Consider the following 13,699-nt stretch of genomic DNA (forward strand, 5'->3'; position numbering starts at 1 on the left):
AACCCTCTCATAAGTGACTAACCCAAAAGTATACAAGTCATTGGTAAGAGGGCTGAGATTCAAGCACAGGTGTTCGGATTTCACATATCAATGCACTTGTCGCTCAACCCAATTGATAATCAATCAATAAACATATATTGAGTTTCTATGTGCCAGGTACCATACTAAGCACACTACACCATGTTACCATTTGTTCTTAAATGTACATTTCTATGAAATCAAGAATAACTCTTAAACTTTGCATAGAACAACAAAAACAACAAATTCATTCGTGCACTCAGCATGCATTACTGGCCCTTATAGCTTTTCCCTCTACTACACTGTCAACTCTTGGAGGGCAAGGATCATTTCCTATCTAAACTTTGCATATCTCTTAGTAAATGTTTGTTGTATTGGATCAGACTATTATTTTTCTGAGAAGCATCAAAGTCTGTGGGGACAGAGTAGGGAAAAGGATGTCATTTCAGTTGCATTCCTTCCCTGTTGGGAACTCTGGCAAATTCTGAGGTTGAAATTGGGATCAAGTTGGTGGCAACTGATTTAGAGAGAATACTTCAGAAGACTTTAGTCTGCAGAGTCCCGTTCAGGAAGACCTGGATTCAGCAATCCCTCCCCATCATACATTCTGACTGTGTGAGCCTGGGTGAGTCACTTAAAACTCTCAGGACTCCCAGGCAACTCCCCAATGCCCCCTAGTTGTGGATCTGCATGGCTAGAGAGGATTTCTTCACTAGGAGTTCCCTATACCAATGAAATCATAGGTCTGGTCCCAAAATAAAACTATTTCGAAAGGCAGTTTGGTGGAATGGAAGGAGAACTGCACTCAGAGTCATAAGACCTGGATTCTAGTTTTGCTTCTACTTCTTAATTCTCTGTCCTAAGTCATGTTCCCTCTCTGGGTTTCTGCTTGCTCATCTGTTAAATGGGTAGAGTAATATTTGTTTTGTCCATCTCACTGAACTGCTGAGAAGAAAGAATTTTTTACATGTAAAACCCAAGAAGCATATAAGCAATTATGATTTTTTTTTTCCCTAGCTCTCTAGTGGAAGCACTTCTCAATGATCACTTGTGCAATGGCTGGCTGGCGATACTTTTGATAGAAGCCAGACAAAGTGTGGCCCCTGCTCACATGCAGTTTATGGGATATCTGAATGGTGTAATGTCAGCTCTCTTTAGAATTGTCACTGTTATTTGTCCTTCATTCTCGATGAGGATCATGATGACATTGGGGAAGAGAGGCCATGGCATGCAAGTGAATTGGGTTTAAGTGAGGGAGAGCTGAGCAAGATCCCTTGTCTCACTTTCCCCTCTGGAGCCATCTGGATCCAGTGGCCAGATACAGATCAGAACTGGAGGTGGCCCTGGATGCAGGGGAGATTGGCCTTTTTCAGCTAAGATCTTTAACAGGTCTCAGTTTGATGGAGGCAATGCCCCTTTACTGGTTAATCTAGGTAAGAAAGGAGGAAAAGAATAGCTTCTTTTACCCAATCAGGGAAAACAAAACAAAACGGAAAAACTCAATCTGTGAGGGAAAGACCCTGAGGGTTCTGGCTAAAATAGTGCTATTTGCATGCACTTTGAATCAGTCATAATGGATTGCCACAGAAAACTTCTAAGACACTGTTGTGCTTAATGTAATACGACTGCAAAATCACCTCTCATTCCCATAAGGCAACAAGACGTATGGAACTTTGGGCTCGACTTTTTGGACCTGCTTCTGTCCAATGGCCCAGCTCCTCAGTCTTGAGGATATGCACAGAGTGCTTTCTCCTCAATGGAAGTCGTTTATCTGGAACTGTGCCCTAATAACTCACCCCTGTGACTCCGCTCTTCCCCCTCCCCTCCAACGAGAGCTCTTGGTTCCTGTTTTTGAGATTGTGATAGTTACACTCTGGGCACAAAAATCCTGCTAATTCTTTCTCCCTATTTAACAACAATGTGTCTTTAACCCCTTGGCAATCGATGATGGTCAGGATTTCCTGGCAATAAACACTCAAGGACAAAGAAAAGAATCTAGCACCCCCCCCCCCCACACACCGTACCAAGCTGTTCCAGTTTTTCCCCCCTCAGCATTTTAGGTGCCAACTCTTCTCTAATGGTGCTGAGCTGGAAGAGAATGTTGGGTATTTACATGCAAATGAATGGCACATGGGGCCCACTTGACCATGGATTCCTTATTCCATTGAGTCACAACTCTTATCTTGGCTGATATTTTCATTGTGCTCTGGAAATACTTACAGGCCAAGGCCTTTTTGGCCCCTGGGTGGACATTGTGATTGTTATGTTGACAATATATATACACAATCCCTTCTAGAGAACTTGCCTTCCAGGGAAATCTGCCATTTAGGGACCACTAGGCTGTTTTAGTAATAATGAGTAATTAATGACTACTAATCCTTGGATTGTAAACAGTTAAACTATTCATCGCTTTTACACAAGGCAATAATGCTGAAATTTGCTCTTTATCTTTAGACTTATTGAAAAGATAGCGGTCCATTTGCTGTTAGTGAGAGCTGATCTCTTAGAACGGGGTGGAATTTGGCCTGTGGAAATCATCTTGAATCACTGAATTAATATTGCATGCCAGTGCCAAGTTTTTCCTGATAAAGCACACTAAACTTTTCTGTCTTGTTGTATGCACTTTTTTTTTGAACCATAAAGAATTGAGATATGGCATTCAAGGTCCTTCATGATTTATCCTATAGCAGCTTTTCCAAACTTTTCTGCTACTTGGCTCCCCTTAATATGTTCTACGTGCTAGTCCCACCGGGATAGTCAATGTCTCCTGTGTCACTTAGAATTCCCCATCTACCATATTACTGTCTGCAAAAATACTCTTCATTCTTTAAGTCAAACTTCAAGTGTTATTTCCTCTATGTCCTTTTAATTATATTCCACCATAAGAGCTCTCCTTCCTCTCAACTACTAAAATACTTTGTACCTTTCTTAGGGCAGCGATCCTGTATAATTATATTTCTTTGTGGTTACGTTGTTCCAACCAGATTGTAAGCCCCTAGAGTGCTGGAGTTACTTTTGTCTTGCACATAATAATTTTAAAAAATTTCCTCTGAGAATCTCTCTATAGTTAAAAGAAATGTGTCCTTAATACCATTCTTTGTCTGGATACAATATTACTGGCAGTATTATTAGGCTAGAAAGAATCCTCTCCTCTCTACATTTAACCTCAAGATTTGATGTTCAGAATTTGATGCTAACAATATAAATGAAGGTACTGCATCAAACTGGCAGATGCACATCTGGTCTTGACTGAGATGGGAAACATGGTTACATGAATGTTTCCAACGCAATGCAAAACCAGATTTAAAGTCACAGAAAAGAGAAAATGTTAAGAAAAGAATAATAAAAAATCTACCCCTTTAAATTAAGCATAACCTACTATAAGAGAGGCCGTATAGTTTCTATAAGGGGAAAACAATAGATAACTCACCTACAGAGAGTTCTAGGTGGGAGAATTTGCCTTTGGATTAGACAGGGGTAATTGTTTTGAATTTTCAGAAATATCCTACAGCAAGCATGTACTATTAAGAAAAATGAGTTAGGCCTGGCTTTAGGTACTTTGAAAAAAACAAGGTTACAGCTAAAAGACATGAGTGAAGGGTGGGAATAAAGGGACGTTTGTCTAGTTATCAGGATATAACCCTACAGGGACCCTCTCAGCATCTGAGAGTTTTCTGAATGATTTGTAAGAAGGAAATCTCTCAGTCTGTAGAGGACTAAACTTTCTGGATAGTGAAATGACACACCTATGGGGAAAGAGAGTAGAAAAGATCAGCCAGTACTGACTGAGTGCCTCTCATGAAACCTCATGAGGCTGTGTAAGAGCAGATCACCTTGAGGCAAATGTAAAAGAATATGTTTGGAAGAAAATAATCTGAGCTATATTCAGAGCATTGTGGGTTTCAAAATCACAGTTATGACCTAGGAAAGGGAAATGGGAAATCACTGAAAACTGTTCCCTGAAATATCATCCCAATTTACAGCTGCAGCCAAAATGGTCAATAAAATTCTGGGCATCATCAGGAAATTTACAGGAAACCAACCAGAACACATTATCTTTTCCTTGTATAGACCACGGTACAGCTGGACATCTGGGAATTCTGTGCCCAGTTGTGATCACCAGCTTCCAAGAAAGGCTTAAAGGAACAGGAGGTTAATAAAATCATTGAAGAATTGAGGTGGAGGTGGGGTGGGAAGAGTAAGGATGCTGGATGCTGAATAAGAACAAATCAAAAAATCTGGGAAGATGAAGGCTGAAACAGTCAAAGTTGTAAGATCACAGGGTCATTGACTGAGAGCTGGAAGGAGTTTGTAAGAAAGAAGGTGATGGGAAATATGTACCCTTGTTTGCCAAATCTTGGGATGCTACTTAAAGCTTGTGCAAGTAAGTGTAAAGTAAGTGCAAGACAAAGAGAAGGAGGAATCGTTTTACCCAGTGGATATTAAACCTATGGTACTCATTCATTACCTCAAAAGGTGATATAAGTGGAAAATAAAAATACCTTCAAATGGTTCAGATAAATTTATGGATGAAAGATCTATACAGGATTGTAAATGAAAAATCCCAACATTTCTATATCTACTGAACTATCACTAAAGACAATAAGCCCCCCAACATTCTGGCTTGGTTCTTTTCCCTTGTTGGGGAAATTTCTCCTCCATCCCTTGTTTATGATCCTGGATAGAGAGAATATTGAGTTCTAGGATCATAGAAGTATCAGGGATTTAGGGAAGTGGAAGTGACAGCAGAGGTCACTTTTTCTAAGCCACTCATTTTACAGATGAAAAAACTGAGGTAGAAAGTATCAGATCTGGGACCAGAATCTTTGGAGTTTGATGACTCTAAATTTAGGGTTCTTTCCATCATACCACTTTACCTCTCTTAAGTCCTTTATTTTAAAGATAAGAATTAGAACTGGGATTTCACTGACATAGGGAACTCCTTTGACCAATGCAGGTGTGCACCTTTTTTGCAACTCAGTTTGAGAGAGTTCAGAAGTTAGATTACTTACCCAGGGTCACAAAGCTAGGAAGTGTCAGAGGCAGAATTTGAATCCAAGTCTTCCTGGCTCTGAGACCCATTCTGTCCACTCTGCTAAGCTGTCTCTTACCTCCTCCCACTCATTTTATAGAAAAGGAAACAGTGTCCAGACAAAGAAGGGAACTTGCTCAAATTCACAAGACAGAAACTGATACAAGTTTAGAATTCTGATCTCCTGTCACTTAGTCAAGGACTATCCTTGGGGTCAGGCTTATTTATTTGAGTTTCTCATACCCCTGAGGCTCTAGGAGTGGTGCCTTTGAACTAGGAACCGTTAGGTACTCCAGCTGCCAGGTTAGTCCTGTATTAGACAGAGGTAAACATGAACGCCTATCAAATCTCAACTTTTTTTTTTCCTGGCTCCTTTGGAGACTTAAATAAATAGAGACAAATAAACAAAAAATTTAATAGGTCCAACTACCCGCCTTCCAATGAGTTAGAACATAACCACAACTCTTAAAATCATCTATGCCAGTTGACTATCACTCAGCTGGCATAAACACTAATATTGGCCCATCAATTGAGCAAAAACAAACGATCCAAGCAGCCTTCTAATTAGCTATATATAGTGCATTATCTTTTTTTTATTTTAAGATGATGTGTGAATGTTAAAACAGGGCTCTCAAAAATGTTCTGCCAAGACCTGTCAATTGTACCTTCACCACATCTCTCCTATCTGTCTTTCCAACTATTTTATTACTAAATCAGGCCCTCAACTCCTCTCCCTTGCACTACTCAAAGAGAATTTTAATTAGTCTTCTTTGCTTTCACTATCTCCCTTCTCTGATGCATCCTCCACACAGTAGTCAAAATAATAAGCCCTGTAATAAGAGATATTTGAAATATACAGAAATAATCATATTTGCATGGACTAATGACTCTAGAAGCTTAAGTTTTTCTGTGCTGCTATCACTGTTCCACTTTTGATTTTTTTGTTTTCAGTTTCTCCTGTTGCTATTCTAGGATTTTAAGACCCCACTGATGACATCATTTCGATCAGAAACCTTCACTTTCCTTATCTGTAGAAGGAAGGGACTGAACTAGATGACCTTTAGAGCCCTTTTCCATCTCTAAAACCATGATTTCATAACTCACAACTAGAAACAACCTTAGATTTCTACCCCTCTCCCCAATTTATATTTCTACCCCAAGGAAAATGGTAAACTTCAAGTCATAAAGCCAACCTCTTAGTAGTTTTCTATTTCTGATCCTAATTAGAACCAGCCACTTTCCTAGTGACAAAAGCCCCTTCCATTAAAAAGAAAGAGCATAACTTCCAATGTGCCCATAGTAAACAGTGTAATGCTCTGGGGCTCAAAGTCCAAAATAGTACAAATAGTATAAAAAGTTTTACTCACTATTTGTAGATAGAGCACAGCCGCCATCTCTTAGATATGGCATGAAAAGTTGGCAGGCAGAGCCCAAGGGTTTGTCTATTTATTTATTGTTTTATGACAAACCATGGTGCTGAGAATGGGTTTCTTTTTGAAAGCTGCCCTCTTATTTGTTTTCATCCACAAACATGGAATCATGTGACAGTGATACACCTTATGTGTATCACTGCAGAGTAATAGTCAAACATGAGGCACTTCCAAAGTCCAGCTGGTTATCAACTTGCCATTCATAGAACAGAGCACCAAAGTTCTACTAGTTCCCTCAACTGCCAGAGTTTAGGGAGACCTCTGCTAATGCATCAAGCTATTGGAGGACCTTCATGGATGACCATTATCTCTGTGTACTTGAAATAAGGTGCTGAAGGACAGCCTCCTCCTAACCATCTGTCCTGGCTGGAACACTACAGATTAACTCTCACTTTCTCTGTTCTCTGCTTAAAATTTACATTAGCAAAATTCTCACTTAGACATCAGAAGTGGGAACATTTTATTCAAAATGCCAACCTTAACATGAAGATAGTTTCCTTGTTCCCTAAAAGTTTATTTTATCTGATTTATTTATTTATTATATTACTTATTTTTTAGATTAGGTAATTATCACATCACTCTGGATCATTTAGATTGAGGGAAAGTCAATGCTTTAAAACACTAGGCAGTCAATTGAAATCAGTGGAACCCTCCTCAGAATATATGCTTTTAAATGAAGAAAATGAAATAAATAGGATTACAAAAGAAATCAATCATATTCAGATGCAGTTATCAAAAATACATAATACATATGTATGTGCACACATGTACACTTCTAAGTTCATGAATCTCATGTTAAGAACTCCTGATCTGGGAAGTGATACAACAAAAGGGCCAAGGGGAGGGGACACTGCCTCTTAGGGTAGGAATTCAAGGAAAAGATGCATGACCACATATCAGGGCTCTGACACTAAGTCTAATGTTATTTCCTATGCACAATGACATAGGTATATCCCAATATACTTTTATTCATTCCAATACTCTCATGACATAAGACTCAGCAGTTTTGATTGGGGGTGGAGGATGAAGAAGGGAGTCAGGACAGATGTGTCAGCAGGAATGTAACCTAAGTGGTCCAGGGCCAGCTTTGGACATTGGCCCATGTAGGACTGGCTGGAGTTGCTTTGTACACTGCAGCAAAAATGCTAAAAACAAATCTTGCCCATTTCTCGCATTTGCTCAGGGATAGGAACCCAGAAAATGTACATGTGTGTGGTACAGATCAGGAATTCCGTGTAACTCTGAGTCCCAGTCAATTAACAGGTACATTTATATGAACACTTGATTGCATTTGCCATAACCAGCCCAATATCATGCAAAGAATACTGGATATAAAGTCAGAGGAACTGTGTTCAAATTTAAATTCTAAGCCTGCATTATTTAGGTTAATCCTGATGAGGTATTCCTTTCCCTTGTTTTAATTTGATTTATAAAGTGAAGGTTGGACTTGAGGACCTAAAGGACTCCAGTGATCATAGGATCTCGGGATCATAGCTTCAGAGATGAAAGCGGTCATGTGGAACATTCTCTTATTTTACAAATGGGGAAACTGAGGCCCAGAGAGAGAAGGTAATTTGTTCAAATCTAAACAGGTTGTAAAAAGCAAAGCTGTGATATGAAGCCTACTCTGATTCCCAATTCAGCTGTATGATCTTATGCTCTCTCTGACTGATTAAATCTCCTCATAATAGAAAGAGAAAAAAAAGTCCAGGATTGATAGGGCTATTATCAACAGGATCTCTTAAGAGGGGTCATGACCACGAATGGGAAAGCGAGCAGTAATGTAAATTTTTCCAATGGCCCCTCTGAGAAAGTCACTTTAATTTCCCTCCCTCCTCCTGGGGCTCTGGGTTATGGGAGCTTCTCTTGTCCTGGCCTGAGCAGCAGTAATGATCTCAGTCCCAACAGGGCGTGGAGTGGGATTCCAAAAGCTCCACCACACCAGCTATAACCACTTTGTGATCTCCACCCTCCAAGGAGCCCTGACTTCTGCAAATTGTTTCCTCTCCAGGCAGTGATCTCTACTTCCATAAGTCCTAGCCAAAAGATAACAGAAAAACACCCTGGAGATAGACTCAACTAAAAGAACAACATGATTGTGTCAATAAAGAATGAACTGCTAGTCTTTTTGGAAATGACTTTCTGGTTTTTCTCTCTCTCATATTCCTCCCTCTGCAACTACTTCATTCTTCTGCTGTCTAATGTGATTTTGCAGGATATTGAGAAAGCAAGAAACAGCTTTACTTCAGCTGTGGCCGTCTGGGGAATAAAGCTCTTTTAGTTTCGGGTCACCTCCCTCCTGCTTCCATGACCCCCACTCTTGTGAGCTCTCCTCTCCCCAGAGCACTCCTGATGGGAGTTTGGGCTGCAGAGGCAAGGCTTCTCCACTTAGGCCCTGGAGTTTCCAAGGGACTAGTCAATAGTTTTCAGTACTTGCCATCAAAAGAGAAGCTTACAACAAGCCGTTAATATCTCAAATTGTCTGCAGTGGTTCATTGCCAAAGGATTTACCCCAGAGTGAGTTTTTAAAATGAAATTATATGAGCCTGGTCTGTGTCACCCTCAGAAATGTCTAAGAGAGCTGGGATCAACTAGTTGTATTAACTGAAATGTTAGATGCTTGAGTAATAATAACAATAATAATAATAATAATATTAATGATGATGATGGGAAGAATAATAAATAATTCAAGAATATTAAGAAATGGCATATATCTAGTTCTTCAAAGTTTGGAAAGCACTTTATAGGCATTATTTCATCTTATCCTCATGGTAACCCTGTAAAATAAGTCCAAAATTTCTATTACTCAAACTTTTACAGGAGAAAACCAAGATTCAAGGAAGAGACATCATTTAGAGCAGCAAAGGAAGTAGTGGACTTGGAATCAAGAAGACCTGACTTCCTCAGACCCTTAATTGTAGTGTGACCCTGGGTAAGTCATTTAACCTGTTAGCCTCTGTTTCCTTATCTGTAAAGTAGGGAATATAATAATAACACCTCCCTCTCAGGATTGCTTATGAAGAAAAAATTAGATATTTGCAAAGTGCTTGATTTTAAGTGCTATGTAAATATAGCAATTATATAAGTTACTGATGCAGGATCACATAACTAGTATGTGATTAGAGTAAGAAACTTTCTTACTGAGTAAATAAGTTTCTTTCAAACTCAGCTCCTCTTAGGACTCCAAGTATAGCTCTGACTTCTCTATCATGTGCATTCACTAGTGTTGCCCTCACCCCTTTTACACTTGCTTCTCTCCCAGAAGCTGTAGATCTCTCTGATTATAGATGGAGCTAGTAGGTCTGGAATGGGAGGAGTGGAAAAGGTGACGGCTTCTGGAAGCCATCCTGGCCCCAGTCAACTCTAGAAAAATGGATGGAGTTTTATTTTGGGCTTTTCTAATTCCCCATTGAGCATATTTCAATCTGTTTCTCATCCTTCACCTTTAACCCTCTTGCTATCATGATAACTTCATCTAAGGGAGTAAAATTACATCTTAAAACATTTTCATAGGAAAACCCTTCTAGAGCTGAAGGATCTCTAATGGTGGAATTTCAGGCTTTATGACAGGTGTTGGGTGAAAGGATTTTCAATGTGGGGATCTACCTAGTGTCTTTCAAGTGACCCTTCTAGATGTCTTATACAGTAAGGGATGTGGGGATAAAAGTTAAGGATGGAACAAGGAGGAAAACAAAGATGTGTAAAACATTTGGTTAGCTCACATCCCTAAGTCCTAATTCTATTATATCCTTCCTGTGTACCTTCCTCCTCTCTGGCCAGACATCAGAAAATATCAGCTTTTCTCTTAATAATGACTTTTGGAACTTGAATTAAGTTTATTTTGAGTAGAGCCTGGGAAGCAGTCAATACTTGGTTTGTCACTCTTTCCAAAATATAAAATAGATTGCCTTTTTCCTCTTATGATGGACAGACAGCAGAACTCCCAGATATGTATTTCTGTAATTTTTAAAAACCGTATAAGTTGAAATATGACCACGTGATTTAATTATAATATAAATCCACTATTTCACATGGATTAGTTGTGCCAGTCCAACTTTACCACTGACACTGTGGAAAACCAACATTTCTTCCAGCCAGTACCCATCACTGCTGCTAAGAAAAAAGGCATCCATTGTGAAAGAAGTGGAAGTCAATGAGATGGCTGTGCCTTGGTTAATAGACACAATCTCCTTGTCACATCTAGGCTGAAATCTAGAGCTTGTCTAGGTCAATATATCTACATCCTGGGTTACTCAGTGAGGTCAAGAAAGCACTAGAAGAAACTGCTTCTTGGTCTTGCTTCCCTTGATGCATATTTCTAGGAACACTAGCACTGGATAAATCCTGCTTTTCCATAAGGAATCATCAGGAAAATTTCCCAATGTCTGATTCTCTTTTAAAACACATTTCTTGGCTCGTTTCTAAACTCTAAGGAGGCAAAATCTGTCCATTTTCATGAGATCATCATGGTGTTTTTCTAGGTGAGTTCAATGAATACCCACAAGCATTTCTGTTCCTGGTATGGCTACATAGACCTCCCTGGAGGTTCTGTCATTAGCCAGCCTTACTCAAGAACTACATCTCAACAATAACAACCCCAAATCCAAACACATTGGCGACATCTATCCCAAATGAACCAAATGAATGTGATGTTTCTGGAGCTTAAGTTTGACTCAGGCTCGGATTGTGTCAGGGAAAAACCAAACACAAGTGAATCATGGGTTTTGGTCTCACACTTATTCCTCTCTTCCTACTGGAGCAAACCAGCACCGACCCATTTACATATTCAGTCTGATCAACCCAAGCATGAGTTTTGTCTTTTGGCAAAATGACCCTATAATTACAGGTTACTTTTCCCATGAAGATGATTTCTGGTTTGAGCCAAGTCATATAACACACCATTTATATGAGCCTCAATTTCCCCATCTATAAAATGAGGGGCTTGGACTATAAGACATCATATAATCTATATGGGTCCGGAATCAAGATCTCAGTTAAAATTCAGCCTTAGACACTTACTAGCTATGTGACCCTCGGCTAGTCAGTTAACCCTGTGTGCCTCAGTTTCCTTATCTGTAAAATGGCAAACCACTGCCAGAAAATTCCAAATGGGATCATGGAGAGTCAGACATGACTAAAATGAGTGGACAATATAAAAAGGGTCCATCCAAAAAAAAAAAAGTAAATAAAAAAACAAACAAACAAACAAAAAACTTCTGGGAAAACTGGAAAGCAGTCTGGCAGAAATTAAGCTTAGAACATTAATTTTTTTTACTATATTCACAAAAAAAGGGTCCATCCAGCCCATAGGGTTACAGGATCTATGCTTAAAAGGAGTTTCAAAATACACCATCTGATAGTTCAATACCCATATTTTGCTACTGAATAAAAGATAACCTAGAGAGTTTAAGTTCACAAAACTTATCCGTGGCAGATCCAGGTTCCAAACCAAATATAGTTCACTATTTATTACACCATGGTGCCTCCATGTTTCCAAGTTCTAGGTTCTAGGATCTAATCAGGCTTAAGGAACTATGCCTTCTGGGCACTTATTTTCATGAGCAGTCTAAAAAGATATACTGAAAAAAAAAATCTTCTATTACCCATTAAGGTAAATTAATGATAGTTCTCCTTTATAGTTGGCTTTGCACAGATTTTTGTTTAAGACTCTAAACAATCTTTTATGGTTAAGTGCTATTATAATCCCATTTGGTAGATGATAAAACTGAGGTGCAGAGACATTAAGACTTGCTCAGGGTCACGTAGCATAGAAATGGTATTTGGCCAGGAGTCAAATCCAAGGCTTCCTTTCTCCAGTTCCAGCCCTGCTTCCCTTTCCCTTTCCTCCACTATACCACATTGCCCCATCTAAGCTACAAATGCCTGGGTCTGCTGGGAGCTCATGATTAAAAATAAATGGCTTCAGAAGAGTCACCCTAAAATGTCTGTTTTTGGTGGGGATCCTCCAATGATATTTAACCCTGTGAGCATGCACGGCATGTGGATACCTCTCCAGGAGCGGGTTAGATTTTAACTCTGCCTTAGCCATTCTTTGCTTTCCAATTAGACATTGAGGCCCTATGCCATTATAGAGTACAATACTACAGGAAGAAAAACTGCATTTTTGCTATGCTAGGATGTGCTTAGCATACTTTGCTGAACTGAATGCTGGCTGCTCCTTGTTATTCCCAGGAAGCGGCTCGGCCTTTTACAGAATCTTACTTAATCACCATTTCTTCTTGCTCATTAAAAGTGCGTTATCAAGTTAACGAGAAAGTGAGTCTGGTGAATGAAAAACAACTGCAACAGCCCAAGACACACAGTTCAAAGTCTGTGGACTGCCGCAAAAAGTCAGAACAAGGAGAGAGCTCAGATATCTAACTCAAGCCATTAAGGAGGGAAAAACCATTGTTCTGGAGGGAGAGCTGGGGCTCCTTTGTTGATTTCTACCTGGGCTTGAAAGAGTTGCACTAGAGAACTTTTGAGGTCTCCCCCCGCTTGAAATCAATGACCTTACAAATCCATTTTTACAGATAGGGAAACTGAGGCCCAGAAAGATGTGATTTAAGACCATGAACTAATTAGTGATACTCATGGCACTAGAACCCACGCATCTTAACTTTCTGGCCAAGTTCCATACTATATTTCCTACCCTATTATAATTATATATGCCTTTTCCTGAGTGAATTTGACTTCAGGTTCTCCTGACAGAATTGATGAAGCACCCACCTCATGAAATGGATAGTAGCACAAAAGTTGGGAAGCATTTTTATACTTAATTTTTACATTTTATATTAGGCTCTAAGGTTTTACTGAGAGACATCAGTTGCATGCCTTTAAAAAATGCTGGTATATTTCATTTTGTATATCAACTATATTTCCCCAAATCTCTATCTTTCAGGGAGCTAGTCTTTATATGTACAGCCTTAAAATATAGCCATTCTTTTTATATTATTACTCCCTAAGGATTGCCCCCTTTCTAATGAATACTCTTCTATACAGCAAGAAAGCAAAATGAGCCAATTTATTTGCCCTTTCTGACAACATATGCCTCATTCTGTACCTGTGGTCCACCGCCTTTCTATTGAGAGGAGGAAGGTATGCTGCATGTCTTACCAAGGCCCTTGCTCAGGTGTTCCTGCTTAAAGGGATGTTGTGGCTAAGTCCTTTGTCATCAGGAAAAAGAACGAACATATTCCCCAGCTGAGGAAGAGGGATA

At 39.4% G+C, this 13,699-nt stretch overlaps 1 protein-coding gene across 1 annotated transcript in view; it reads right to left on the reverse strand.

The window, feature by feature from the left end:
• PPARG (peroxisome proliferator activated receptor gamma) overlaps positions 1–13,699 on the reverse strand; it is a 160,045-nt gene that overhangs the window by 20,343 nt on the left and 126,003 nt on the right.

Source organism: Sminthopsis crassicaudata, chromosome 1, assembly GCF_048593235.1.
Source record: "Sminthopsis crassicaudata isolate SCR6 chromosome 1, ASM4859323v1, whole genome shotgun sequence".
NCBI lineage: Eukaryota > Metazoa > Chordata > Mammalia > Dasyuromorphia > Dasyuridae > Sminthopsis > Sminthopsis crassicaudata.